This window comes from Sorghum bicolor, chromosome 2, assembly GCF_000003195.3.
Source record: "Sorghum bicolor cultivar BTx623 chromosome 2, Sorghum_bicolor_NCBIv3, whole genome shotgun sequence".
Classification (NCBI taxonomy): Eukaryota; Viridiplantae; Streptophyta; class Magnoliopsida; order Poales; family Poaceae; genus Sorghum; species Sorghum bicolor.
This window is the reverse complement of record NC_012871.2, coordinates 26,613,909-26,640,319: the sequence shown is the minus strand read 5'-3', so window position 1 is coordinate 26,640,319 and position 26,411 is coordinate 26,613,909.

The window sequence follows — 26,411 nt, the reverse complement described above, 5'->3', positions numbered from 1 at the left end:
CATACCATGCCTCCAAGAACCTCAAAGGTAGGCAAGTGTGGTAAGAGGAGGTGCATTCTTGGTCCATATCTGCAGGGCCATCTAAAGCACCTAAGCAATAAACAAGATGGAGAGGTCCTGCTCTACGGACCTAAAACATGGAGCGCTTGCTGATAAGGTAAATTAGTACTTATCCCATCTTTACTAATTGCATTTCAATTCTTGCATTTCCCTTCCAATTGCATGTTTAGTTTAGTTCTGCATATTTTCCCTTCGACAAAATGGTTAGGAATAATAATGAGAACAACTTGCAATATAGTTTTGACCTATGGATCACCTAGAGGTGGGGTCGGCCGACCCCACCATTGGGCCCACTTGTAGTCTTTCACTTTGGCTTGATGCAATGTGTCGAGGTCAGCACTTCGATGCTCCTAGAGCTTTCAAGTTGGGGTCAGTCGACCCCAAGACTTGCCCTCTTGGCAGTCTGCTATCTCCCATTTGCTTTGCTTTAGAATCCCATACATGACACACAAGCCAAAGTGTGAAAAGAAATGGTTCATTTGGGACCGATGCACCAGCTTAAACCCATAAAGTGGTCTCCTTGACATGCTCTAGTGCTGTCATGATCCCTGACAACCACTTTAAGCATACCTCCACTTTTGCAAATCATATTTTCTCTTTCACATAGCACTAGGCAAGGGAATCTTATAAAAGAACTTTACTTCTTGTCCACGCCTAGGCTTTACTTTAGTAAACACTTAATGCCACATCGTTTAGAGTGCTCAAGTGCTTAGGGTAGGGGACTGTCGACCCCTACATTGGCCAATCTCTAGAAAAGAGTTCATATATGTTGCAAGATTCCCTGCCATGATTCAAAATTTTGAAACATAGTGCTTATGGGGAGGTCGGCCGACCCCAACATTGGGGTGTTCACCACTTGCCCTTCTACACCTATAAATACCCATGCATTGTGAGCTCAATTCCACACCCAAACCATCTAAAATTATCTCGAGCTCACAGTCCCTCTTCTCTCTTCTTAGTTGCAAGTTATTTCTCAAGACTAGAATAGTTGTCAAAAAAACCAAAAAAATATTTAGTCTTGCATAGGAGTAGAAGTAGGAAAAAAGTTTGGTTGTCTATGTTGTGCAAAAAAATGGAGAAAGCATTCCTCTCCCGATTCTCGAAGTCCAAAGGGGGTGAGAGTTGTTCTCAAAGCTCTCACCACTCTAATGAGAGAAGCCATGAGAAGATGGAGGAAGGGGAGAGTCACCATCAAGTGGTGCTATACGAACCTCCTACAAGAGCAATGGAGCCTGAAGAATGAACTCATATTAACACCGGAAGAGCTGATCAAGTTCAACAACCTAAAGGAGAGCGGTTTCCGCCAAACAAGCATCCGCGACCCAGCCCTTGTGGACCGCACAGGTATAACTAAAGAATTCAATTATATTTTAATACCATTGGTTTGGGAGGTTTTTGGTGAGTATCTTAAACTTGGTATAGAAGTGCTCACTAAAGAATTTTTATGCGCACTAAAGTTGACTCATAACATTTCGCATGTGTGGGCAAGAGTGTAGCTGTACTTGGGCTCTTCTAACCACTACTCTAGGTTGTGAATTTGATTGTACCATTGACTTAGACACTACCATGCATGGGATTAACAAGAGTTGATTTTGATGATTGCTCCACTCTCTTAACCTCTAAAATTCACAACCCAACCTTGTGCTTAATTTATTTCTAGATTACTACCAATCTTTTTCGTGGTTCTTCTGACTCTCTAAAAGATGATGAACTAAAATGGCTCTATGCCATGGTACACAAGATTGAAATTTCCCCTATTAAATTGATGATAAGATTTTAGCTACTTACCCATGACCCAGCATGGTCCCGTAGGTGTGTTGCCACCAGTAGGACCCCTGCACTTGATGTTTCCCATGTCTTTGGATTTCCGATTGCTCAAGAACCCAAGTGTGTGGGGGGGGGGTCAAGTGGCCCCCCAACTAAGTCTCTGAATTTCCTGAACACACCATGGTACATGGTGAGGCAAGTTGGCTCGACAAATTCTGTAACACTCCTAGTGTTAGCTTGCATGTTAACCATGAGCATTGCATCTACTTAAGCATCATCATGATCACTCATGAGCATCATACCATGATCACATGTCCTTTAGTGTTTACACCATGTGTTTTAATTTGGTGACTTGCTATATGTGATAGAAATGTGTGACCAATGCATATAAGTGCACACTGCCTTCCAAAATACTTTAATCATGTTTAGAATACCATCTTGAACAAAGTTTATGTTCGAGGTTTCACCCAAGAATGCCCTTAAGTCATGGTTAACCCTAGAATTGACCTAGTTGACCCCTAGACCTGTTTTCAAAGATCTTTTACAAAGCCAGTGTTAGAGGTCTTGCATGTAAATGACATCTAAAGCAAAGTTGTAGTAAATTTCACAAGCTACAAAAGTTGTGTGGATGAATTTTTATGAAAATTCTTGGACCACATTCAAAATTTGCTCGCAAACTAGAAATCAAGGCTGTCTTCACACTTAGCCGAATTTGGCTAAGTCTGGAATCGGCAGTTTCGATATAGGGTAATTGAGAGCTCTATAGATTGAAATCCAGGCAGAGTTAGACTTTGATCCTATAAGCAAACTTGTAGATCTCATGTAGCTCTATCCAAAGGAACAAATCCGAGCCAAAACCGCTGAGCGAATCTCCAGTAAAACGTTGACGATGTTAGAGTTTCAGTCACTGCGATTGGGCGATTCAGAAAACGATTCAGTTTGGACAGAGCTCGCCCGCCGCCGCGTGTTCGGCCACCTGTCGGCCGTACGCCGTCGATGGCCCCTCCTGTCAGCTCCAGCGTCGCCCACAAGTCGCCACGCAACGCATGGATGCCTCAGACGCGACCTCCATTCGCTTAGAGCGCTCCATTCCCACCGCTTTCATTCTCGGCGAGCTCCGCCGTGCTTCGGCGAGCTTTCCCGGCCGCTCCACCATGTCTCCGGCCAAGCCAGCCCGCCTAGAGCTCTGCCTCGACGTCCATCTCTTTCCCTTAGCCGAGCACTGGTGAGGCCGCATTGTCCATTCCGTCGCGAGCTCCACCTCGCCGGAGTTCGCAGAGGTCACCGACGACGTGACCAGACCTCCCTGCTCCACCATTCCTTCTCGTTTTTGTTCCTAGAGCTTCCCCTTGACCCACTGATGCTCAGCATGAACCTCAACTGGGACGGCATCGGCGGAGCACGCCGGCGTACCGCCCGCAGCGCCGCCGAGCCGCCATTCACGCCGGCGAGCCCCCTAGAGCTCGGTAGAGTTAGGGTTTCGCACCTCGGCAGGTCCGCCTTGGTGAGAGGGTCACGATGGTGCCCTAGAAATCGACCGAGACCTCGCCGGCGACGAGCTCTCCCCTGTCTCTGTCTCTCTGTCGCGTGGGTCCCGTCTATCAGTAGACCCCACCTGTCAGCCACTGTCTCTCTCCCCTCTGGTTTACTGTTTTGCAGGTCCTGTGTTGTTTTTCTAAAATTCATAACTTGAGCTAGCCAGATCCAAATAAAGTGATTCCAATTTTGTTAGGTTCCTGTGTTGGTCTAGTTTTTATTAAAATATAAAACATGCCATGTTTTTGCAGAAATAAATAGATACGATTTAATCTTGGTTAAATAGGAGGTAATTATATCTTGAGATCTATGAGTCCTATGGTCATGCAAATTTTGGATATTGTTACTTATGACATGAACAGGCTCTGATAAATTTATCATGATTTTTGGATGACTGTTGATGAAGTTATAATTTTTTCTTGTTTAATTAGGAGTTTCTTGTGGTATTTTTAGTAAATAGATTATAACTCCTTTTGTGATGAAACTTGCCGAGTGATGCAGTCATGTGTAAACAAAGCGAACAAAAATCTGAAATCTGTTGTTTGACACTTTTTGTTATGGTTTCACAATTATGCCTTTAATGCCATTGTTAGTTTGTCATTTTTTTATCTCACAATCCACATGTGCAAGAGCTCTTAAAATTTTACAGTAACCTTGTAGTAGCATAGATAGCATGTTGTAGTTTTATTAGAATTGTTGGAGCAATGGTGATATATGCTCATTAAATCATCTTAATAATTAAATAAATAGAAAAGGTGATTATAGAAATGAGTTTAAACCTTGCCATGATGTTTTATGATGTTTCTTAGACATGTTCTATCTACTGGTGCTTTTGGTTTGAACCAATGTTACATTCTCAGTATATGTTAAAATATTATTTTTGCTACTGGTCCTTGACACCAGTTGATGGGTGTGAATAGCTAAGGTTGAGTAACTTGTCTAGTTAGCTCTCTACCAGAGAAGAAGTATGCACTTACTTGTTGTTCATGATCATCTTAATATTAGAAGCTTATGCTCATGTTTGCACCATGTTTTATGTTCCTTTGGCTGGTCATCGTAACATCTTGCATCGTATGTGCATTCCCTATATTTATCACCTTGTGCATTCCCAAGGGCGTGACGGTCTTGGAGTTTGCACCACCCAAGCCGGAGGAATAGCATGGGGAGCCACCTCAAGGAGCTGAGGAGGAGGATCTACCAGAGTGGCCTGACCACCGTCCCTCTACCTACATCGAAGGCAAGCCCCGGAGCATTATAAGCCTCCTACTATTTTTTTTATCGTGTCCAGCTGTCAATTACTATTGTTATATATTGTTGCATTAAGTGTTAGGCGTTGATATGACACCCTTGCTGAATAATGACTACCCTGTCCACCTTATAACTCACCTAAGTAGGTCCAGGATCGAAATGATGCTTATCCATGCTTAGCTCGGTAGCAGCCGGGTGACTTCCTGTCACCTGCGAGAGATGGGTGGATACTTGATCGCAGTTGGCTATATTGCTATCGTAGAAGTAACCCTGGACTAATAATGAATTGAGACCGGGCAGGATGACGATAGTGCAGCAACAAGGTATGGAGGTCTTGGGTGTGAATCTATCCCCGTCTATGTCAGTTAAGGACCGATTTGCTGTACGTCCTCGTGTCATATTGAACGCATGCCTAACATTTAGCTGGACGGATAAGTCGTTCCGACCGCGAAGCCTACGAGTGCATCTCCGGCCAGATACCGCGATCTGGTTAAAGTAAGCACCCCGGTTGGTGGCAAGGATGTGCGGGGAGTCAATGGCGTAAGACCAAGGTGTCAGGTTAGAGTCCTGCCCTGGCAGATTGGCGGTACCTGGGGGTGCGGCGCCGTACGGACCCGCGACTTGGTTCGGAGTTGTGCTAAAGGTGATCCGAGCTGCCCTCACGAGGTATACTTGGGTGAGGCTAGGAATACCCCACCAGCTGGATAGGAATCGATTCGAATCGCCGTCTCTCCCGGATTGTGAGAACTTGACTCGAGCAGCGGCAACGTAGAACTCACTAAATAAACTTGATGGTTAAGTTGAGAAGGTTGCTAGCTATGTGATAATCCGGATATGGTTATTATTGTAATGCTTAAATACTCAAGTGTGTGCTTAGAACAGGTGCTAATCTAGTAGATAGCTGATCTAAGTAATTAACCTACTGCTGAAAATGTTATAAATGTGTTGCTCAAAAACTAAAGCTTTTATGCAAAAGGTGAGTCAAACCAGTCCATAAATGCTAGCCTTGCGTACTCCTTGGTGTCACTTATTTCTGGTTTATGACGGGTAAGTCTAGCTGAGTACATTCTCGTACTCAGGGTTTTATTTACCCTTGTTGCACATGATGTCGTTTATCACGGCTACTATGCTAACTGTCATCATCCAGCTGCGGACGATGAGTAGATCATGGGCATGATCACTTCTATTATCTTCGGTTGTGCTTTTGTTGGGTTGACTATGGATCTGGCATGTAATTAAACTGAGTGTGTGTGGTTTTAAATCTACTTTGCTTCCGCTATTGATCTGGGTTGTAATAACTGTATTTGAACTCCGATGTGTTGTAAAACTATGTTCTGTGATGAATGTATGTAATCTGTGATGGTGATGCTTGATCATGTACGATCTTAGTTGTATGTTGGTTGAATCGAGATCTCTTGAGGTTTTGTCGGACTACCGGGTTTATATGGGTTCAAGTCCATTGGCTTGACTGCTCTCTTGGTCGCTAATTCACTTGAATTTTTATAAATTGGACGATTCTGTTACAGCTGGCATCGGATAAAATTAAGCATTTAAACATCATAGATGTATTTAAAACAAATAAATTTGTTTTTCCCCAAACTAATTGGCAAATTATACTATACATAGGGCTGTTTTAAAAATGTTTCAATATGCCCGTACGTTGTTATGGGTTTTAAAATTCATATACTCTCTGTTTTTTCATTGTTATTTCATTTTTTTGTCTATATTCTTTATTTTTCATTTCTTTTTAGTTTCGGTTTTTTATTTTATTTTATTTTCTGTCCTTTCCTTATTATTTTCTTATTTTAATTTTACCTTTTATTTTATTTTTCTTTTGGTTTTATTTTCATTGTTCTTCTTTTTTATTTTTTCTTTTTAGGTTTTCTATGTTTCTTCATTCTTATTTTATATTTTATTTCCTTTTAATCTTCTTTTTATCCTTATTTAAATTATTCACTTATTTTATTTGCTCTATGCACTTTTTATCATTTGTTAATCATGTTTGTTTTTATATTTTTCGTCTTAGTAATTTTTTTATTTTTTTTCTATATATATGTGATATTTATGTAGTATATATTTAGTGTTTTATGTTGTGTTATGTCATGTTTACATAGTATATATGTGATGTTCTATGATGTTTCTTATGGTGTTCACTTAGTATACATGTAGTCTATAATATATGTGATATTCTGTAATATATTTAAAGATGTTGTATGATGTATTTAGTGATATTAATGTTCTATAAATATATTTACGATATTTGAAAAGTAACCCTTTGATATTATTGAAATTTTTCTCTATTTTATGTTTTTATTTTACCTTATGCTTTTTACTCTAGATTTTATTATTATTTTTATCTATGTCATGTATTTAAGTATTTATACTGTAATATCAATTTCATAAACCTAAAACCAAAATACTATTCTTCTAAATCGATAATATTTTTTTACAAAGACAAAACATTGTCTATTGAACCTAGAATATTGTCTCTACTCAATAAAAGAAAATATTTTATCCTTATAAGATAAATATTCATTAATAAATTTTATCTAAATATATCCATGTGTGATCTTGTTTTGAATGATTTGTTATAAGAAATTTAATGGTGCAATCGAATTTAATTTATATCTCTGGTTTAGGAGTTATGACTTTTTTTTAATTCGTTAAAACAATTTTGCATGCATTGTTGAGTGGGACCTATGTTGATGATATAGCGTGTCATCGCGCAGTAAAAAAGACCACCAAAGGGATGTGAGTTGTGGACGGGTCCTCTCCATAATTTTTAGTTGTAGAGATAAATATTCATTAATAAAATTTTATCTAAATATATCCATGTGTGATCTTGTTTTGAAGGATTTGTTATAAGAATTTTAATGGTGTAATCTGAATTTAATTTATATCTTCGGTTTAAGAGTTATGACTTTTTTAATTCGCTAAAACAATTTCGCATGCATGGGTGAGTGGGGCCTGCGTTGATGGGATAGCCTATCATGACACAGTAAAAGGGATGGAAGTTGTGGCTTCACCATGGGTGTGGTAGACGGGTCCTCTCCATAATTTTTAGTTGTAGAGATATACTATGCCAGTGGTCATACCCTTTATGCCGGCTTAAGGAATTTTAGGTGGCCTAATACTACTAACCTGGGGGTTTTTCCTTTCGTTGTCCAGACGGCGTGAAATTGTATAGATGCCACTTGCTTAAGTGGTAATGAATGTACCATATACCTCTACGCCATGGTAAGCAATGTTTGTTTTTCTTTCGTTGTCCATACGGCGTGAAATTGTATGGATGCCACTTGCTTGAGTGGTAATGCATGGATCTATATGCCTCTACGCTACGGTAAGTGGGAGCTGTGAGAGCATGACCGTCCAACCGTCAGTCTAGGGGAGTGTTAGCTATGGTTACTGAAATATTTACATGTTGCACATGTATATATATGAAGGTACTTAATTGTGGGTAGTAGGTGCAGCCACGTATACATGTTTGATGTATATGTGGGTGTATTCCAAATGGGTAGTGTGCTGCGATATATGTTCGGGGATATATATCGGAGTACCTAGCTTGGTTGTAGATGATTAGACTTTCATTTCTGCACATATACTCTTATGGGGTTGGGCTGAAATGAAATTTTCTACAGGTACACTAACAACGAAACGTGTAGACCGTGTAGTTACGTATAAAGAGTGCACGTATGTATGCCACCGACTATACCGTTAGAACTTTCTTCTAGGAATGGTAAGGACGTATTTAACGTGCATGCATCATGAATCGTTCATGCATCCCTTATGCACTACTTAATACTTGTAATTCCGAAACCGTATCTAATTACCTTCTCTTATAATTAATCTTCCTTACTCAAGTTGTGGTCCTTCCTACAGATGGCAGCCCCACATGCAAGTGAGACTTTTCTGGACATGTTTGGCACTCCTACCTTGTTGTGGAGGGTGCTGAGTTTAGTGGGATACGAGGAACCACCTCAGTACACTTGGAGAGAGGCCGAGCATGCAGGATCTTTACCTTGGGTAGATGTCCAAATTACAGTTCCTCCTTGTCCAAACAACCCACAGTGGCTAGGTTGGATAGTAGAGTCCGATGGTCAAACTCCTTGGGAGGGTGCACAAGTAGCAGCCTTAGAAGTGCTGTTAGAAATATGCCAGGACTATAGTGACGAGCTAGTGAATGGCCCAACTGGATCTTTTCCTAGAGTGAGTCTAACTGACACCTTTGTGTCTCAGATAGGAACTGAGCCTCTGGAGATGAGAGAAACCATACTAGGAAATAGCTCTAGCCCTGCTATGAGTGCCATGCTGGCGGTACTTAAGTTGTACTTTGTACGCCAAGACACCTACATAGAAGCCATGCTAGCAATTCAGCAAGCTTAAGTTGGGCAGCGCAAACTGCGCAAGCGTGTGCGCAAGCACCGCAAAGCCTTCAGTGATGCACAAGCTGAAATTCAAAACTACCATACCGCTTTGCAAGGCCGCCACAACCAAGTTGAAAATGCAGTTAGAGAGCGCAATGAGGCACAAGCTCGCATGATGCAAATGACTAGAGAGCGAGATGAGGCAATGCGCTTGGCTGAAAATAGAGAAGCTGCTAGAGTTAGAGCTTTGTTCCACGCTGAGATTAGAGAGGAAGAGCTGATCCATAGGATTGTTGAGCTATAGTTAGATGTCCATCGCCTGAATAATATTATAAATCCTATTCCACACCCTGTCCCCGTTAATCATGAAGAGGACCCCAGTGAGGAAGATCAGGATGATGGCATAATCTCTAATGGAGAATCTGAAGAAGAACTGTAGTTCCGCAATGGTTTCCTTAATTATGTATCAGTTTCTATCTGTTTATGTAATGGACATGTAATCTGAAATTTCAGTGAAACTCTATGTATTTGGCCATGATGCCCTTTCTGTAAGACTTAAGTTGTGACAATGACTCTGTGTAAACCCCATGCACCTGTATGTGATGCTCTATGTTTATGTTGAGCTTAAATAATTTCCAGCAATGTCTTTAATCCTTGTAAAATGTGGTTGTGATTGATTGCGAGATTAACCAGTGTCGTGGATGATGTTCCCTTGTTGTACATGGATTATTGTGCTTTATATGTTGTGAATTTACTTCATTAAATTCCGTATGGCATCAATAGAGATTCATGGCAATTATATCTGTTATCCTAAACGGTCACTTGGTATGCCTTGTGCAGATGGCTCGCAACACTCGCTCCGGCCACAATGAGGTGCCGCCGCCACCACCTCCTCCCCCGCCTACGCCTGCTGAGATCCTGGCAACTCTTGTGGAGGGCCAGCGGATGCTAAATGAAGCTATGCAAACAATGGCACAGCAGAACCGGGGTGGTCGCCATGCCCGCCAAGGCGGAGAAGCGAATTAGTATAGCAACTTCAAAGATTTCCAGGACACGAAGCCACCGGTTTTCAAGGAGGCCTCTGAACCTCTAGAAGCTGATGAATGGCTCAATACACTTGAGCAGAAGTTCCGCTTGTTGAGGGTGACGGAAGAGCTGAAGGCGAAATATGCAGCGCACCAGTTGGAAGGCAAAGCAGGTGTCTGGTGGAGCCATTATAGGATTAGCTCGCCTGCCAATGCTGTTATAACCTAGGATCAGTTTAAAACTACCTTCAGGAACACTTACATTCCGCAAGGCTTAATGACTATCAAGCGTACTGAGTTCATGAACTTGTCTCAGGGAACCAAAAGTTTGACTGAGTATCTTCATGCTTTCAATAACTTGTCTCGCTATGCTCCTGAATTTGTTGATACTGAGGCCAAGAAGCTTGCTAGTTTCAAGAGAGGACTTGGGCCCAAGTTATCCAATAACATGGCTGGTAACAAGAGTACCACCTTCAATGAGTTTGTGAGTGATGCGTTGACCCAGGAGAACTCCAATGCCATCTATGCTGCATCGAAGAACCGCAAGAGGGCCTATGAAGCGGGTGCCTCCCAGTCCAAGGGTCCGGTGACAAGCAAGCCAGCATATCGCCCACCCAATACTGTGACAAGATATAGGCCGCCGCAGAAAAAGTCAAATGTGAAGACGGGAGTTCGTAAGTCCTTCACCGTGGCTCTTCCTAGGGGTGCTATAGGTCAAGGGAGCCCCAAGACTCCCCCTGATAACCGTCCCTGCTTCAATTGCAAACAAGTTGGCAACTGGGCGAGAGATTGCCCTTATCCAAGGAGGACTTCTGCAGCTGGGGTTACTACTCCTCCTGGCCGAGTGCATTATACCACCATTGAAGAAATCCCCGAAGGTGAAGCAGTTACGGCTGGTATGTTTCTTGTCAATCAACACCCTGCAGTTGTCTTGTTTGATTCTGGAGCCTCGCATTCGTTTATGAGTCAAGCATTCGCATCTAAGCATGGGCAGCATGTAGTTGATCTTGATAAGGGCAAATTTTGCATTAGTGCTGCTGGTAATCAAGTCTCTACAAATCAGTTAGTAAGAGATGTACATATTGCCATCGAAGGGTGTGACTATTCAGCAGATCTAGTGATCTTGCCCAGGTTGGGGATAGATATTATTCTGGGAATGAATTGGATGAGTAAGCGTGGGGTGTTAATAGATACCTCAACCAGGGTAGTCATGTTGTGGGAACCTGGTAGTAAAGAAGCTTTCTTAGTCCAGCTTCCCAAGAATGATGACGTCCGTCACGCTGCAAATGCTATCAGACCACTCACTGTGGTAGAGATTCTAGTAGTATGTGAGTCCCCGGATGTCATTCCAGAGGATCTGCCCAGGCTGCCTCCGGACAGAGACATCGAGTTTAAAAATTCATCTCATTCCGGGTACCACACCTATCTCTAGAAGGTCATATCGAATGGCACCCAATGAATTGGCAGAAATGAAGAAACAGTTGCAAGAACTCCTGGAGAAAGGTCTTATTCGGCCTAGTTCTTCTCCATGGGGTTGTCTGGCTCTCTTTGTCAAGAAGAAGGACAAGTCTCTACGTATGTGTGTAGACTATCGTCCGCTAAATGCCGTGACTATCAAAAACGAATATCCCCTGCCTCGCATTGATATTTTGTTTGATCAATTAGCCAAGGCTAAGGTATTCTCAAGGATTGATCTGAGATCCGGGTATCATCAAATCAAGATCCGACCCGAAGACATCCCTAAAATGGCTTTCTCTACTAGGTATGGGTTGTATGAGTATCTAGTCATGTCCTTTGGTCTAACTAATGCCCCTGCTCATTTCATGTACCTGATGAATTCGGTGTTCATGCCTGAACTAGATAAGTTTGTGGTGGTGTTCATCGATGACATATTGGTGTATTGTGAAAATGCCCAAGACCATGAGAAGCACCTTCAGAATGTGCTCACTAGATTGCAAGAACATCAACTCTATGCCAAGTTCAGCAAGTGTGCGTTTTGGCTGAAGAAAGTGCCTTTTCTAGGCCATATCTTGTCTAAAGACGGTATTTTTGTTGACCCGTCAAAGGTGCAGGAGGTTCTATACTGGAAGGCCGCGACTTCGGTACATGAGGTTCGGAGTTTTCTCGGTGTAGCTGGATATTATCGTCGCTTTATTCCAGATTTCTCCAAGATAGCCAAACCTATGACCAAGCTACTGCAAAAAGATGTGAAATCTGTGTGGTCTTAGGAGTGTGAAGTTGTCTTCACTGCTTTACGCCATTTGCTGACCACTGCCCCTGTTTTGGCACAACCTAACATCGAAAATCCATTTGATGTCTTTTGTGATGCATCTGGCACTGGCTTAGGTTGTGTACTTATGCAAGAAGGCCGAGTTGTTGCTTATGCCTCTCGGTAGCTGAGGAAGCATGAAGCTAACTACCCGACTCATGATCTAGAGTTAGCAGCAGTTGTACACGCATTGAAACTCTGGAGACATTATCTGTTGGGTAATATGTGTCATATTTATACTGACCATAAGAGCCTCAAATATATCTTCACTCAGCCCGAGCTAAACATGAGACAAAGAAGATGGTTGGAATTGATAAAGGACTATAATCTGGAAGTACACTATCATCCAGGCAAAGCCAATGTTGTAGCCGACGCTCTTAGCCAGAAACAATATGCTGGACCTCTCTTAGAGGAAGGTTTCAATTTATTTCATCCTGTGGTCCTACACAACATTGTAGTCAGTTGTTCGTTAGAGAGCCAAATTATAGAGCTTCAAAAGACTGACCCTGGTATCTTCCATATCAAGAGAAAAATGAAAGAACAAGACACCAAGCATTTCAGGGTAGATGAGAAAGGTGTACTGTGGTTTCACGATCGACTAGCTGTACCTAAAGACCGTGATCTACCCAACAAAATCTTAGATGAAGCTCATTCTTCCAAGTTGTCCATTCATCCTGGTAGTAGCAAAATGTATCAAGACTTGAAACCTCATTTTTGGTGGACCAAGATGAAGAAATTGATAGCAGCTTATGTTGCTAGGTGTGACACTTGCTGTAGGGTAAATGTAGTTCACCTTAAGCCTGCACGTTCATTGCAACCTTTGTCGATTCCGGGTTGTGGGAAGAAATCAGCATGGATTTCATTGTTGGACTTCCCCCTACTCAAAAGGGACACAACTCCATATGGGTTATTATTGACCGCTTGACCAAGTCAGCTCATTTCATTCCCATACATTCTACCTACCGACCATTCGATTATGCTGAGTTGTACTTCTCACAGATTATTAAGTTGCACGGAGTGCCCCGCACCATTATTTCTGATAGAGCTCCTCAGTTCACTGCACGCTTTTGGGAGCATTTGCATTCACTCCTTGGTACATAGTTGGTTCGCAGTTCAGCCTACCATCCTCAAACCTCGGGTCAGACTGAGCATGTGAATCAAATCTTGGAGGACATGTTGAGGGCATGTGTTATATCTTCCAAGGGTGCATGGGAGAAGTGGTTACCCTTAGCTGAATTCTCTTACAATAATAGTTATCAAGAGAGTATTCAAATGGCTCCTTTCGAAGCTTTGTATGGCCACAAGTGTAGAACTCCTCTAAACTGGGTCAAACCTGGTGAAAGGAGGTACCATGGAATTGACTTTGTCAAAGAAGCCGAAAAGCAAGTTCTCGTTATCCAGAAACACATGGAAGCCGCCCAAGCTAGGTAGAAAAGCTATGCCGACCGAAGAAGAAGACCACTCGAGTTTGAAGTAGGTGACTTTGTGTACCTAAAGGTATCACCCATGAAGGGAGTGAATCGCTTCGGCGTGAAGAGAAAGCTTGCCCCTAGATATGTGGGTCCCTACCAAATCATTGAGAGGAGCAGCAAGGTGGCTTACAAGGTACAACTACCTCCACAAAAGAGAGCTATTTTCCCTGTATTCCATGTGTCCCAACTCAAGTGCCTTCGTGTGCCCGAAGAAAGAGTTGAAACAGGAGGTATTAAGTTGCAGTCAGATCTATCCTATGAAGAGAAGCCTATACAAGTTCTTGATGTCAAGGAAAGGGTTACTCGAATGAGAGTGATTAAACTTTTTAGGGTCTTGTGGAACCGTCAAAGTGAAAGAGATGCCACTTGGGAAATGGAAGACTATTTACAAGTAACTTACCCCTCATTCTATGAAAAATGGTACGTCTTTCAAATCTCGGGACGAGATTTTTGTAAGGGGGAGGGCTGTAACACTCCTAGTGTTAGCTTGCATGTTAACCATGAGCATTGCATCTACTTAAGCATCATCATGATCACTCATGAGCATCATACCATGATCACATTTTCTTTAGTGTTTACACCATGTGTTTTAATTTGGTGACTTTCTATATGTGATAGAAATATGTGGCGAATGCATATAAGTGCACACTGCCTTCCAAAATACTTTAATCATGTTTAGAATACCATCTTGAACAAAGTTTATGTTCGAGGTTTCACCCAAGAATGCCCTTAAGTCATGGTTAACCCTAGAATTGACCTAGTTGACCCCTAGACCTCTTTTCAAAGATCTTTTACAAAGCCAGTGTTAGAGGTCTTGCATGTAAATGACATCTAAAGCAAAGTTGTAGTAAATTTCACAAGCTACAAAAGTTGTGTGGATGAATTTTTATGAAAATGCTTGACCACATTCAAAATTTGCTCACAAACTAGAAATCAAGGCTGTCTTCACACTTAGCCGAATTTGGCTAAGTCTGGAATCGGCAGTTTCGATATAGGGTACTTGAGAGCTCTATAGTTTGAAATCGAGGCCGAGTTAGACATTGATCCTGTAAGAAAACTTGTAGATCTCATGTAGCTCTATCCAAAGGAACAAATCCGAGCCAAAACCAGAGAGTGAATCTCCAGTAAAACATTGACGAATTTAGAGTTACAGTCACTGCGATTGGGCGATTCATAAAATGTTTCAGTTTGGATAGAGCTTGCCCGCCACCGCGTGTCCAGCCACCTGTTGGCCGTACGCCATCGATGGCCCCTCCTGTCAGGTCCAGCGTCGCCCACAAGTCACCACGCACCGCATGGACACCTCGGACGCGACCTTTGCTCAGAGCGCTCCATTCCCTCCGCTTTCGATCTCGGCGAGCTACGCCGTGCTTCGGCCAGCTTTCCCGACCGCTCCACCGCGTCTCTGGCCAAGCCAGCCCGCCCAGAGCTCCGCCTCGACGTCCTCTACCACGACGTCCATCTCTTTCCCTTAGCCGAGCACTGGTGAGGCCGCATTGTCCACTCCGTCGCGAGCTCCACCTCGCCGGAGTTCGCAGAGGTCTCCGGCGACGTGGCCAGACCTCCCTGCTCCACCATTCCTTCTCGTTTTTGTTCCTAGAGCTTCCCCTTGACCCGCTGATGCTCAGCGTGAACCTCAACTGGGACGGCATCGGCTGAGCACGCCGGCGTACCGCCCGTAGCGCCGCTGTGCCGCCATTCACGCCGGCGAGCCACCTAGAGCACGGTAGAGTTAGGGTTTCGCACCTCGGCAGGTCCACCTTGGTGCCCTTGGATTCGACCGAGACCTCGTCGTCGTCCAGTTTCGCCGGCGACGAGCTCTCCCCTGTCTCTGTCTCTCTGTCGTATGGGTCCCGTATGTCAGCAGACCCCACCTGTCAGCCACTGTCTCTCTCCCCTCTGGTTTACTGTTTTGCAGATCCTGTGTTGTTTTTGTAAAATTCATAACTTGAGCTAGCCAGATCCAAATGAAGTGATTCTAATTTTGCTAGGTTCTTGTGTTGGTCTAGTTTGTAGTAAAAATATAAAACATGCCATGTTTTTGCAGAAATAAATAGATATGATTTAATCTTTTGTAAATAGGAGGTAATTATATCTTGAGATCTATGAGTCCTAGGGTCATGCAAATTTAGGATATTGTTACTTATGACATGAACAGGCTATGATATATTTATCATGATTTTTGGATGACTGTTGGTGAAGTAATAATTATTTCTTGTTTAATTAGGAGTTTCTTGTAGTATTTTTAGTAAATAGATTATTACTCTTTTTATGATGAAACTTGCTGAGTGATGCAATCATGTGTAAACAAAGATAAGAAAAATCTGAAATCTGTTGTTTGACACTTTTTGTTATGGTTTCACAATTATGCCTTTAATGCCATTGTTAGTTTGTCATTTTTGTATCTCACAATCCAAATGTGCAAGAGCTCTGAAAATTTTACAGTAACCTTGTAGTAGCATAGATAGCACGCTGTAGTTTTATTAGAATTGTTGGAGCAATGGTGATATATGCTCATTAAATCATCTTAATAATTAAATAAATAGAAAAGGTGATGATAGAAATGAGTTTAAACCTTGCCATGATGTTTTATGATGTTTCTTAGATATGTTCTATCTACTGGTGCTTTTGGTTTGAACCAATGTTACATTCTTAGTATATGTCAAAATATTATTTTTGCTAATTATGCCTTTCCTAGAGCATATTCTGTGTAGCTGATAGCAATTGTTTAAGAACTGCTTGATGATGAAGTTTTCTGGAAAACTTGTCTATAACAAACTTGTAGATAACTTACTCATCCACCTTGTGTCCAAATTTCATGACATTTGATTGAGTAGTTTAAGAGTTGTCATTGTTACAAGAAGCTGCTGCGAAGTGCTTGCTCTCTGGATTTTCCAGGACAGCCAGCAAACTTTGCCTGTTTCAACCTATTTCGATTGGGAATCCTTCTGGGATGTCTAAAAGTGAATTGTAGAAAATTTGTTAAGCTTTCCCGAAAGTATCTACTTGCTTAGTTTGGACAACTGGCGCCTGAGTTATAGCTAAAACTTGTGACTAGCTAAGCTGTCCTTGAGACCAGTTGATGGGTGTGAATAGCTAAGGTTGAGTAACTTGTCTAGTTAGCTCTTTACCAGAGAAGAAGTATGCACTTACTTGTTGTTCATGATCCTCTTAATATTAGAAACTTATGCTCATGTTTGCACCATGTTTTATGTTCCTTTGGCTGGTCATCGTAACATCATGCATTATATGTGCATTCCCTATATTTAACACCTTGTCATTCATACTTAGGTGTACCCAAGGGCGTGACGGTCTTCGAGTTCGCACCACCCGAGCCGGATGAACAGCAGGTGGAGCCACCTCAAGGAGTGCCCTGACTACCGTCCCTCTACCTACATCGAAGGCAAACCCCGGAGCATTATAAGCCTCCTACTATTTTTTTTATCGTGTTCAGCTGTCAATTACTATGGTTATATATTGTTGCATTAAGTGTTAGGCGTTGATATGACACCCTTGCTGCATAATGACTACCTTGTCTACCTTATAACTCACATAAGTAGGTCCAGGATCGAAATGCTTAGCCATGCTTAGCTCGGTAGAAGCCTGGTGATTCCTGTCACCTGCGAGAGATAGGTGGATACTTGATCGCAGTTGGCTATATTGCTATCGTGGAAGTAACCATGGACTAATAATGATTTGAGACCGGGCGCGATGACGATAGTGCAGCAACAAGGCATGGAGGTCTTGGGTGTGAATCTATCCCCGTCTGTGTCAATTAAGAACCGATTCGCTGTACGTCCTCGTGTCATGTTGAACGCATGCCTAACACTTAGCTGGCCGGATAAGTCGTTCTGACCGCGAAGCCTACGGGTGCATCTCCGGCCGGATACCCCGATCTGGTTAAAGTGCGCACCCGGTTGGTAGCAAGTATGTGCGGGGAGTCAATGGCGTAAGACTAAGGTGTCAGGGTAGAGTCCTACCCTGGCAGATTGGCGGTCCCTGGGGGTGCGGCGCTATACGGACCCGCGACTTGGTCCGGAGTTGTGCTAAAGGTGATCCGAGTTGCCCTCGCGAGGTATGCTTGGGTGAGTGCTAGGAATAACCCTCCAGGTAGATAGGAATCGATTCGAATTGCCGTCTCTCCTGGATAGTGAGAACTTGACTCGAGCAGCGGCAACGTAGAACTCACTAAATAAACTTGATGGTTAAGTTGAGAAGGTTGCTAGTTCTGTGATAATCCGGATATGGTTATTATTGTAATGCTTAAATACTCAAGTGTGTGCTTAGAACAAGTGCTAATCTAGTGGATAGCTGATCTAAGTAATTAACCTGCTGCTGAAAATGTTATAAATGTGTTGCTCAAAAACTAAAGCTTTTATGCAAAAGGTGAGTCAAACCAGTCCACAAATGTTAGCCTTGCATACTCCTTGGTGTCACTTATTTTTGGTTTATGACAGGTAAGTCTAGCTGAGTACATTCTCGTACTCAGGGTTTTATTTACCCTTGTTGCAGACGATGTCATTTATCACGGCTACTGTGCTAACTGTCATCATCCGGCTGTGGACGATGAGTAGATCATGGGCATGATCACTTCTATTATCTTCAGTTGTGCTTTTGTTGGGTTGACTATGGATCTAGCATGTAATTAAACTGAGTGTGTGTGGTTTTAAAACTACTTTGCTTCCGCTATCGATCTGTGTTGTAATAACTGTATTTGAACTCCGATGTGTTGTAAAACTATGTTCTGTGATGAATGTATGTAATCTGTGATGGCGATGCTTGATCATGTACGATCTTGGTTGTATGTTGGTTGAATCGAGATCTTTTGATGAGGTTTCGTCGGACTACCGGGTTTATATGGGTTCAAGTCCATTGGCTTGACTGCTCTCGTGGTCGCTAATTCACTTGAATTCTTATAAATTGGACGGTTCTGTTACAAATTCTACCCTAAGTAGGGGGTCGGCCAACCCCCTCTTTGATGGCCAACGAGAACAGAAGATTGCAGAGGTACAACATCAACAATAGGAATTCAAATGGCAGCAATGGGCAAGCCCAAGTGGGGTCGGCCGACCCCACCTTGGAGCCCTGAACCCACCATTCATCATCCACTCAACGTCTACCTACCTTCTGACTAGTTTGCCACTCCTACTCCACCTCTGATCTTTCGTTTTTACTTGTGTCTCTTGTTTGCTTTATTAGATAAAATAAAACAAAAATAAAACAAGAAGACTTGGATCTATGGTTTATGACATTAAAAGTGTGACATGATTCATGACATTAAAAGGGTAAAAGTGTCACAAAGTCCAATTCTAGCATATGCTTATACTTGTGGGTCACATATCTTGATAGGAATATCATATTGACTTGGTTGTTGACAATTGTGATATAGTTCTTAGCTCATGATTCATAGCTTTCTATTCAAAAGTGCTTAGAAATTTATTTTTGAAAATATCATAAAACCATAGCGTCACTTACTCCTCAATAGTAAGAGAATTCCTACCACAGCATTATATGTTCATACCTTGTTCAAAACCCTTCTATATATGCTACTTGTAGTTGTGTTGAGTTTAGTCAAACCTTTTGACCCTAGTTGAGAATTATGTCATAGCCCCAAGATCAAGATCACACACACACCACATATATATGTTGCTTCTACACTAGAAGTACGCAAAAACATGCCATCCATTTCCACCATATAGATGCTCCATGTTTTAATGTTTAGAATATCTCTCTCTAAGTATTGGTTATAAGATGAGACACAAAGGCTATGCTTACTAAAAAAAAGTGGGCACATGAAGGTCCATTGCTTTTGAAAAAAATAGAAAAGAAAAAATAAAAAAAAGCTAGCCCTGTCTCAAATAAAATAGATAGAGAGAGATCTTATCAAATATAGGAGATTCTATTCTAATCATTTTTCACGCACTTACACATCTTGATCTAGGATTATGACATTCTTCTCCTTGGATCCTTGTTTTGACTTTACAATAGATACAATGCAAGTATGCTATCTTTGTTTCCCCCTACCTGAGCCCCATACGCCTAATAGATGTAGGATGAAACAAAAGAAGGCAATCTTATGCTATGCCTTAGTGAGGAATCCTATACTTACTGAGTGACTTGAGAGTACTATTAGAGGAGTAAGGATGAACTATGTGCTTTCTTTTAAAACATTTATCAAAAACTCTAAGTACTAAGGATATGAAAATGGGAAGATCACTTTGCTTTGAGAACTGTTCCATTTTTTCAACATCCTAAGGATATATGTTAGACAGTGCCACATAACCCACTTGTATAAGATATGTCTTCAGTAGTCTTTGTGTTTGCTTATATCTTAAAAGTGTCATAATGATATGTTATCTTCCTCTAACCTTTGCTCAAGGACGAGCAAAGACTTAAGTGTGGGGGTTCTTGTTGATGGTAGATAAGCCCTATTTTTACCCCATCAAAACCGTCAACAATACATTCTTTCTGGAAGAAAATCACCAAACACATAGTGACTTAGGTACAAATAACTTGGTTCCACATGTACATGTCATCATTTGGATGCAGGTATGCAATCGACTACTTTTCAGGGTTAAGAAGCTCTATATGAAGGTTGGACTACCACCGCCAAAATGGCCAATTGGAAAACCAACTTCACATTCATCAATCTTAGAGCTTCTAGAGACAATGTGCAAAAGATGGGCACATTAGTGGGGTCAGCCGACCCCACCTTTGTGGGCCCAGCACCACAACAGTGCTCAGAATTTCACCAGGAAGTCATCTGCAGAAGATGAACCTTTGGTTCTACCAAAGTGGGTCGACCGACCCAACTTGGGGCCAACCAGCCACCTGGTTTGCACCAAACGACATGGGATTAATTCTAAAAGACAACACTAGTCCCACCTATCATTGGGCAGGTCGACCAAACTACATGTGGGCCCCATCTTGAGTCGGTTCACTCCCACCGACATCCCCATGATGAACATGTGTGTTGATACAAAAGCTTATCTGCAAACACAAAGGGCTAATACCCGATTCAAACGTTAAGATGTGTCAGCCGATTTGACCTTACTATCGGCGAAGCTGGTAACTCGAATACTTTGGTCCCGACAACAGCGATGCGCCCAGATTCCACGGCCAAGAGGTATTCATGCCGAACTCGAGAATACGTCGAGCTTAAGTCGACGAACTCCTATGAACTCGTAATGAAAAAGGAAAATATGACGAAGTCGTCAAAAAAGTAGATGCTGGAATATGAGTAAAAACTTGTGTTTGATTGATTGATAGATATTCCTTACAAAGTCCCAGGGTCTACATTTATACCCTGCTCAAAGAGCTACAACCAGACACGTCTAGGACTTGAATTCCAAATTAAACAGAATCCGTATACAAAACGATTTAAATAACTAAGGAAAACATAAAACTATCCTCCCGTAACAAACTGGGACACCACCACAGGCCAATCGGCAACCTTCAGGTTCTTCTTCCGAATCATCGGCAGACCCCTCATCGTAGCCATCGGCACAGGTTAATGCGGACCATCGGCATAAACACACTACCCATGGACTTAGTCACATTCAGCTGTCCCTTCATCGGCAACTGTCCTGCAGATCAGTTACTGTTACCCTATCTTGCCGATCTACATTCTACTGATCCTGGGTACGTGTCCAAAAACGGTGTCAACACATGCCCCCCAATTTCGGAGTATGAAATCATTAATGCTCCAAAGTTCTCTGCAGTAATGATGCCTTTCCGCAATTAATTCTCCCAATTTGGCAACCGACAGTCTAAATCTGAACAACCTTGGCCCGATTCTTCCACAGATTCCTCGAATTCCTCAACCTCCCAAACGGACACCTCCACCTTATTCGCCCATCAGCAATATTACCGTTAGAAGGAGCTGCCGATGGACCGACTAGGAAATCCCACACAGTGAAATATCTCCAGATTACGACCGCTTCATGTCAAATCACCTGCGCAATCCCCCGATTATTGCACGAACAGTTACCATATCCACCTGAGTACCCTCGGATTTCACGGATACCGCAAAGAGATAAGTCGGATTTGCCCTTGCCCGTTTTGTCCTATAGATAGTTCCTTCTCGGGTACTCCTTCTCCATCGCATCATTCTACAGCCCCAACTCTACTTTTCTAGCGGCGGCGCTGTTCGAGAGCTCCAAGAACTCCAACGAAGGCTTTTCTCCACCAACCTCAAAGTCTTTGATCATCTTCCTCGCATGGAGATGGCCATCAACTTCGCTGTTCCTGAGGTCAGTTCATCACCCCACCCCTTGTACTTTTACCAAACCTTTGTTCATCCGCAACTTATTTTACTGAACACTCTTCTTTTTTTCTTTTGTTCTTCTTTTTATCCTTAAAAACTTCTAGGATTTGTCCAATAAAATTGTCATCCCTACCGATCAGCCACACCTCCAATGTCTCGGTCCGCTAGGGAACCCAGATCCCACCGATCTGATCAACGCAGAAACAAACAGAATCCCCTTTAGAGCCGAGAATTTTTCTCTAGATCTGTGGAAAGATACCTTCCGTTCCTGGCCCGTCCTACCGTGGGATGGAAGAATTGGTTCTTGAGAGTCAGCCATTCGAATGAGGTTCAGTGGGGCGAACGAAAGCTAGACCAGTCCATTAGGCTATCTCTTGCCGATATGCATAGGAATGAATCACTGCTGATTGCTGCATCATATTTCTGGTCAGACACACTTAATGCCTTTGTCTTCGGCCATGGCCCTGCTTCCCCCACTCTTGTCGATGTGCTTATGCTCACCGGCTTAGATGTATCTATTGCCAATAGCAGTCACATATTTGACACCACACCTATTGCCAAGGTGGAAACCCGATCTATCGGCGGTTAGTCTGGGTACATTCAGAAGTACCGTAGAACGGGGCCTATTAACATAAAGGAACAAACCACCTTCCTGAACATGTGGTTGGACAAATTTGTGTTCTGCAGTCGATCGGTAGGACCAACCTCTGTTTACCTATCGGTAGCAGAGAGATTAGCTAATGGTGGCCGATTTCCCCTCGGCCGGTACCTGCTTGGCTCGGTTTACCATCTCCTCCATCAAGTAGCCAGAAAACTCCTACTCGGCCAATCCATCGGCAACTTAGGGGGCCCCTGGTGGTTCATCAATATGTGGCTTAGCCTCCATATGCACAAGCGTCTTGAGTTCAGCCTCTTCGCACAACACTTTCCCAGGGGCATAGCCGAGGATTATGAATTGGATGAAGAGGAATCGGCAACTCGACCTCCTCTGAACTTTGGTGAGGCTACCATAGTTCTACCTAGTACAGGTGGTAACGCAGACCAGGTTAGCCGATTCTTCCAGACCCTGTACGAAGGCCTGACCAGAGAACAGCGAGCATGGATGCCTTATGAAGATCCACACACCATGTTTCCTTTGGTCTTCCATCCATTCAACGATGCTCTTAATAAAGATCATGATGTGATGATGGCTCTTATCACTCCGAGAGCTATACCAGTGAACTTCTTTGGCAGTGGGAAGGCCTCCAACCAGACCTATGAATTCTACAACCCATCAGCACTAGCTCGTCAACTAGCTTTCGGTCAACTGCCGATTGCTCTCTGTTATGCCGATGTGATAAAACCCAGGGAAACCATCACCAGTCTTCTCGAGTGGACCAGGATAGCTCAACTGCCACCGAGTGCCGATACAGATGCAGATCTATTAGAGTGGATTCCGGCCCTCTTCATTACTCAGGCGTACAAACAATGGTGGGAAGAATGGAATGAGCATTTATTTTGCAAATCGGCTCTCACATACCGTGGCATGATTGATCCTCAGTACAAAGTCCCTGACAATACCGTAAGTATCTTAATACCGATGTTTTAATTTCTTCACTATCCTTTTCAATCGGTAACCCCCTTTCTTTGTCACATGCAGGTTGATAGCACACCACCATCGGTCAGCAAGAGTGGCAAGTCGATCGATCTTTTTCCATCAGGTCCAATCTCTTCGATCGGCAACAATGCTCCCACCTTGGCTGCTATAATGCATCGGGGTGTACGTCTCAAGAAAGTCACCACCAAGCAGACAAAAACATCTCCATCGGTAGCTGCCCCTGCTTTGGCACAAGCCTTCAAGGTAAATCTTTAAATTTCTTTACCGATTCCATTCTCATACCTATCACACTTGTACTCACAAACTTCTCATTGTTGCACCAGCACACCAGTACATCGACAAAGACCAGAAGCACGACTGCCAATGCCCCTAGTCTAGTCATGTGAAGAGGAAAGGTGCCAAGAGTACCAGATCACAAGCAAAGCATCAAAGAACAGCAACGCCTTCTCCTCCCCCAGTATCTCCAATCTCGGTGGAATCTTCTCCTTCTTCTCCAGAAGCTCAGACACAGCAGATACCTTCTCCTCAGCCACGAGAAGAACCCCACGCAGAAGAACTCCAGCTAGAGGAACCTTAGCCAGAGGACACATCGGCTGACATACACGAGCAAACTGCCAATCCAGCAAGTTCAATTATAGCATTGGTGGTTTCCTCCATTCAAACAAGTACCGCTTCCCCTCAAGGTAACATACTCTCTATGGAATCATTACCAATGAACCTACTTTTCCTGTCTTATAATCGCTTTTGTTAATCTTTTAGCTGACATAGTTCCATTGGCAACCCCAGCCGATCAGCCTGTGGTTCCATCGGCACCATCTAGTCAGAGGCGAGAGATTGCCCTTGCCGATCAAGGATTGGAGCTCAGTCTTGTTGGTAGGGGCAACTATCTTGTTGATAGCATCAATGGATCTCTGACTAATTTCAATTCCCCTTTGATGCACCATGAAGCCAAGAAATTGTCCTACCGATACACCAAATGCACACTTATTGGGATTCATCTTTAAACCATGCTTCCTTGTGCATTCCAACACCTTTCGCAGATCGGTAAGATGCTTTGTGAAGTCTCCAGACTTAACCACCACATCATCAATTTAAATCTCCACCAGCTTGCCGATGAACTCATGAAATATAAAATTCATAGCCCTCTGATAAGTAGCACCAGCATTTTTCAAGCCAAAGGTCATAACTATTCATTCAAACAACCCAACATGACCAGGACATCTAAATGCAGTTTTTGGAATATCTTCTTCAGCCATGAATATCTGATTGTATCCTGCATTGCCATCCATAAAGCTGATGATCCGATGCCCAGCCGCAGCATCAACTAGTAGATCGGCAATCGGCATTGGGTAGCCATCCATCGGTGTAGCTTTATTAAGATTTCTGAAATCAATGCAGACCCGAAGCTTCCCATTTTTCTTGTAGACTGGAACAACATTGGAGATCCACTCGGCATACCGACACTAGCGAATAAATCTAGCCTCGATAAGTTTAGTTATTTCGGCCTTGATGTAAGGAGGAATATTAGGATTACATCGGCGAGCTGGCTGTTGATGTGGGCGAAATCTCGACTTAATGGGTAACCGATGTTCAACAATTGATCGGTCTAAACCAGGCATCTCATTATAATCCCAAGCAAAGCAATCTTTATATTCCTTTAACAAATCGGTTAACTGCTGCTTACACTAAGAATTTAACTTTGCACTAAGTAGGCCTAGGTTTATCACCACTACTTATATCTACTTCTACTAGATCATCGGCCGATGTGAATCCCTTGCCTAATTTTCCATCATCGGCGAACCTATCCATTAAAAACCTTCATCAGAACCGACTGCTTGGATCGGTGGAATTTCGTAATCGGCAACTTTGAGAAAATCCTTTTCCCAAACTTCTCCTGAAATACACCTAGTTCTTTCGTAGGTGTCTGCCTCTGCCGATGCAATAACATAGGAAGAATCTCCCGGGACAATTTCAATCTTGTGACCTACCCACTAGACCAAGCACTGGTGCATTGTTGATGGTATGCAACAATTGGCATGAATCCAATCTCTCCCTAGCAGCAGATTATAAGCACCTTCTCCACTAATCACAAAGAAAGTTGTCGGTAAGGTCTTGCTGCCGATAGTCAATTCAACACAAATGGCTCCCTTAACCGGAGACACGTTCCCTTCAATGTCTTTAAGCATCATATCGGTCTTGGTCAAATCTTGATCTCCTTTTCCAAGCTTCCGATACACTGCATATGGCATGATATTGATTGCAGCTCCACCATCAATCAAAGGCTTAGTCATCGACTGACCATCCACTCTTCCTTTGACAAACAGAGCCTTAAGATGTTGCCTTTCATCATCGGCAGGCTTTTCAAAGATGGCTGTCATCGGATCCAGAGCCAACTGAGCTATCTGGTCGGAAAACTCCAACTCATCATCACTGGACGGCGCAAGGAATTCCATCGGCAACATAAATACCATGTTGATATCTGCCGACGGACCTTTTCCCTTAGGATCTGATTGTTGCTGATCCCCAGACTGGCCAGAGTTCTCTCCCTTGTTCAACTCTTCTCGTCTTTCGCACTGCAGCCTCCTTTTCTGTGTCCTAGTCAACCCCTCTAGAAACCATGGAGGAAGTTGTTGCTGCTTTACCGATGGGCGACGATTTTCCCTTGACTCTATCCGATAAGTATTGGCATCCCTGCAGAAGATGAACTCATCGGGAACCCGTGCATTAGCCATCTCCTCCAGTTCCTCTTGGTTCCTGGGAAAGTATTCAACACGGTCACCAAGCCTATCATGCACGCTGAGCCTGCC